This window comes from Mus caroli, chromosome 6, assembly GCF_900094665.2.
Source record: "Mus caroli chromosome 6, CAROLI_EIJ_v1.1, whole genome shotgun sequence".
NCBI lineage: Eukaryota > Metazoa > Chordata > Mammalia > Rodentia > Muridae > Mus > Mus caroli.
In genome coordinates, this window is record NC_034575.1 from 113,630,505 (window position 1) to 113,635,951 (window position 5,447).

The window sequence follows — 5,447 nt, forward strand, 5'->3', positions numbered from 1 at the left end:
GGGGGTGTTCAGATGCAAAGAAGGACCACACAGCCAGTCAATAGGGCTCCCTTTCTACCACTAAAGACTCATCAACACAGTCGCAGAACTTCGCAGAAACAAGACAAAGGACACCATCTAATTATCTCTAGAAGCCCTTATGGGTGCTACAAAGGCTGCATAAATGCTCGGTCAACCACACATGGAAATCCAAGGAGAAAGGCTGTTTCTAGACTCCGCTTAACCCGTGAACATTCACAAGAGCAGACTCATTGCCACATTTTGGGCCTAGAGGAACATCCTTGCTGGAATTTCGAGCAGATTCTCACATGATNTCTATAAAAGGCTGGTAGGTCACTGGGACTGGAAGATACTCCGTAGGCAAATTCTGAGTGAATGGTTGAGTCTTATTTTCCTCAAAGCCCTTCCTTTTCAACCATTCTTATTAAGACACAATAGAAGGACCTAGCACTAATCATAAGGGTTGTTGAAGGCAGATACAGAGGATCCTAAGTGAAAGCCTCATGTGTCTGTTTCTTTCATCCCTGTGAGATCCTGGTGCTCCCACCCTGGTCACGATCCCATGCTTCTCTGCCTCCCTGCTTCAGGAGAAGGAAAGAATGAATAGTTTCTACAAGGGCTACAGTTCCATCTAGTGACTGCTCACCAGCTCCCAACTATGGCTGTCTGTGTTTGGGCTAATCATGGGTCAAAGGTGAGTCTATCCCACCACTGTCCCCGTCTGATGGTCACCTCATCCTCTCAGTTGAGATGTATGCTGTGGCAGTGCCTGGGAAAGCCAGCCACCTCTTCCCACGGGATGCTGGAACATTGGACAAGTATCCACAGAGAAGAGCAGAAGACAGCAGAAGACCTGGGTGGAACACGTCCTGACCTNGAAAAGCAAGATTCGGCATGGGCAANCTTACCACTGGGTTTTGGAAATAACTGAGGGATATGGGAACAAAACACAAGATATGCAAAATGGCACCTCCCAGACCTGCCTGTGGGAAGCAGAGTGAGGACTTACACCGGGGACACCTTTGTTCACTTTGCAAATGAAAGAAAAACCATCTTTCCCCCAACCACATATAGAAGAAGCACTTAAGAGCTCAAAGGTAAAGCTTTTCACACTCCAAATACAAAATGGTTTACTTTACATGCAGCAAAATATACAAGAAGTGAATTTTAAAACAAACTTAAGTCATTATATTTGCTTGGCACAATTGCAATTCAGTTTTAAAAAAATATTTGAAAAATACTGAAACTGACCTGAATTCAAGTATAACAGTTTCTTCAACAGAAACATTATCAATGCAATAAAACATTACACAGAATATATCGAAGCAAAATGTCTTCTTGAGTTTTTCCCTTAAATTTCGTGGTTTTTTTTTTTAAAATAGAATTTTAATGCCGACACAACTCACAACCATATTTTAAAATGGATATTATTGCATTGCTTTTGCATATCTCGTGGGACAGAAAAATGCAGTTACCGATTCTCGTTTCAGAAGCAGAAGCAGAGACAGTGGTTTGTTCTTGCTTTCAAATAGCCCCAGATTTAGAACTCCCTGCAGTCAAACCCAAACGGGGATCTACAGACTTTTTTGCGGGGGTGGGGTGGGGTGCGCACATACCATGTGGGTGCACATACGCACATACTATGGACACACGTGTGACACAAAGATGCCCATATTTCTTCTCTCTTGAACCAGTCCATATGCCCAGCACAGAAAGGAGCCCAGCTCAATCGCCCAGTCGCACACCGCCTTATCTAACTGCCTGTTAGCCTGCTGATTGTGATGNTCAACCAAACCCAAAAGAAAGAAAAAAGTTGCTTTTACTTAAGGAAATTGGAACAAGTTACTGGGCATACACAGAGCAGGTAAAACCTCTCTCTGGTGATATTGAACCCTTGCTCCAATGTGGGGGTGGGGGTGGCCCGCACCATTTAAAGAATACAATAAAACCAAATCCGACTTAAATACGCAAATGCAAATGTGGAAACAGTGAAGTGAGGCCGCGCAGTTGTAACCGCTCTTCTTCCTCCCCTCCCCGTGGGAAAACACAACAAATAGTAATAAAGAAACCAAACCCCAGAAAGTCACAACATGCTGACAAGAACCATCAAACCATGAAACCCCGAGCACCAGGCAGCAGCCTGCGCCCCCTGGCCTGGCTAGCTGAGGGCGGGTGGTGCGGTCTGCACTGGCTCCTGCCACCTGCATCTCAGCTCCTTGCAGGGGAAGAGTCCCTGAAGGGACCATAGGGACCAGACCTGCACGGCTGGGAACCTCGCAGCCACCTCCCNGCTCCTACTGGGGGCGCTGACCCATTCCTGCCATAGATCCCTGGGGCCCTGCTCCATAGAGATGGCCAGGCTCAGACAGAACATGTGCAAATGACTGTTTATACAAGCAAGGGAAAACACCCTTTTGCTCAGGGGTGGGGGTGGGGTCCTTTGGGCGGTGCTGCCGCGGGAAGGTGCTGGAGCCCCCGCACCACGGCCTTGGCCTTCTCCCCTGAAAAGCCGACTCCGTACACCGCCCAGCTCTGAGGCTTATCCCGACAGCAGTGAATGAAGACGCTGTTCCGGTTACCTCCAGGTCACGAGAACAGTGAGGCACTTCTGAAACGAACCCATTAGGAACATTGAAACGAATAAAAAAACCACCCGCGTCTCGCCAGCCCTGCGGACTACAGGTTGCTGACGTAGGACCTGCTGTCCGCGAGCGCCTCCTCGCTCCGGCCTCGCCCCAGGGCATATGCGCAGCTCTCGTCCTCTGGGACCACAGCCCTGTCCTGCCCCGGGTCCCTGCAGTTCACAAAAGGTAAGAGGGTGCCGTTGGGGCTCTGCTGGGCGCCCCCACTGAGGATGTTGTCTGCGGCGTTCTCCATCTCCTCTATTGTCATGTCGCAGGCGTCAGCCAGCTCCTGGGTGGTGACCTNGATGAACTTGGGATCTTGAGCAAACTGTCCCAGTCCTTCTGAAATCAAGACCTGAACAGGAGAGGCAAGAAGACGGGAGAGGAGCGTGGTCANTGGAGTTCCAAGCTCCCTGGGAGGAAGTTGCGGGCTGCTGTTCAGGCAGCACCTCTGTGAATGTGCGAGTGCATGTGGGTATGTATGCACGNTGTGNATATGCGCGCATGTGTGCATGTGCCCATGAGAGTGCCTGTGTGCCGGGTGTGTGCATACATGTTTGTGTGTCTGTATTTNTGTGCTAAGAGAGACACTCACAGGAAAGTTGAGATGGAGTATGGACGGAACTGAAGGAAGTGGGCATGCACAGATCAGAGGAGAGGGTTTTAGGTTAGGGTCAACCACTATCACCAAATAAGGAGAAACTTGCAGAGGGGCTGTGGGCTCTGCTCTGCTTTTTCACAGGCAGATCTTAGTATGCCCCTTCTTTTCTTTCTTCTTTTGGCCCCCAAGACATCTTTCATGTTGCCCTATCTGTCCAAGAAGCCTTGACTTTGGTTTGGTTAAGCCCTGATCCCCCACCCCCCACCCCGCCAGCTATCTGCCTCAGGGTAAGGTGCACTCTTTGCTTTTGTTTGGGAGGGCTGCAGATGACCATCGTGTGTCCAACTGTCCTGCCAGCTTCATTAGTGACTAGTTAGAGGGAAGATTATTAAGTCTCTGAGCTGAGGGGTTGAGGAACATGGCGGAGTCACAGTGGTCTCCCCTGCTCACCCCTCGGGATTCTGTTTCTCCTCCTCTGCCTGCTTCTCTCTCTCTCCTTACCTTGCTTGGTCATCCTACAGACACCCTTCCTGTTCTGGCCACACTGTGCTCACACAGTGGGCGCTCATGAGAGCTGACATCATTCCTCCACCTACAGCTTCTGCGCCTAGAAAAAGTCTCAGATTTCTGAGACAAATAAAGGACATCCAAGCTCAAATGAAGAATTAGAATTTCAGAGCTGGAAAGGATCAGAGGTTACTCCACTCTTAGGTCCATTTGACCGCAGGATAGATGCAGCCTCTGCTTTGACATGTCCAGTGATGGAGACCGACTCTGTCACAGACCCCTACTGGGGAGAGCTCTGTTGCCAAGTCTTCCCTCCTCCAGTTCTCCTAGGAGATGGTTTTTAAGGACCACGCTCCTTANGGTTTGTTACAGTTTGTTAATGGCTTCTAAATTGTGGTGCTAGGGCTACAGTTGATGTTCCTCAAAGGCAGAGAGGACTGTGGCACTAAGATATCTCTAAAGGAGGAACAGAAGCTCAGGAAGGAAAAAAGGTGTCACTTTGAACATGGCCACTGGTGCATTAGGATTGCCGGAAGCAATGAAAGTGCCAGTTTCCTCTGGCAAGCTTCCAAGGCTCGGGGATGTTCTCCTGAGCTGTCAGAGCTGAGCATAGCGAAGCGTGGCCCTCTTTGTAGGAGCAAGGGCCAGCAAATGTGACTGCTGGGAAGCAGCAGAGCTTTTCTTAGGGTTCACTGGACCCCTCCTTTATTAAGGTCTTTCTCCCTCTCCATCACACCCAGTGACCAGTGTCTTCTAGGTCATGGTAGTAACTGTCTGCAGGCCATTTCCTCCCTCAGCATTTCTCTAGTTCACACACTTGGCCCCCAATCTACTTGGAAAGGAGCCAGACTTCTTGCTTTCTGGGGCCCCCTCNTCCCCCACAGGAGCTTGGCTTCACATACCGCTTCNACCAGGCTGCTGGCACTGCCATGGAACTGTCTCCCTGGAGCTCCAGCCTGGCTGGGCACGGTGAGGGAGACGGGCCGGGCTCTCCGGGCCATGCTGCTGNTCCCACTACAGGCTGTAGTCTCCTCAGACCAGGAGCTACAGTGGATGGATGGGNAGCTGCTGTTGAGTTTCTCGCTGGACTCTGCCCCCTCCAGCCGTAGGGTAGGGATGGGACGTAGGGGCCTGCCCCGGCTGCCTGGAGTGACAGGGGGTGTGGGGCACGGCCTGGGGAATGTGGTAGGAGAATGGCTTCTCTGCAGGAGGGGGCTCAAGCCTGCCACTGCCAATGCCTGTGGACATAAGAGACAGGAGTTACTAGGAGGCTCCACCCCTCTGCCAACTGAGCAATTACGAAGCTAATATTTTTCCAGAGAATTCTGCTTAGAATTCTGGAAGTCAAGGTTCCATCTACCTCACCNAGACCTGGTGTAATATTTAATACTATCTGGATATATTTTAAGGAACATTTCCTTCTGATATAACGGCAGTTCCCTTTTGCTACAGGACCTTACAGTTGAGTACAGCATGGGTCATCCCACGTTTAGACTGGCTCTACCATCCGTAGCATCTGGATTCGGTCGCTCTGGCTTTTCCACCAGAACAGAGAGGACAGTGATGATGTGTGAGTACACAGAGCCACAGAGTTCACCAGCGCCATCTCTATGAACTGACCTATAGGTCTATGTGTTGTCAAGTGAAATAAGGCTTTTGAGGGACTGTGTCCATCATAGAGACCTAGGAACACTGGTAGTCATGATTTTAACTTT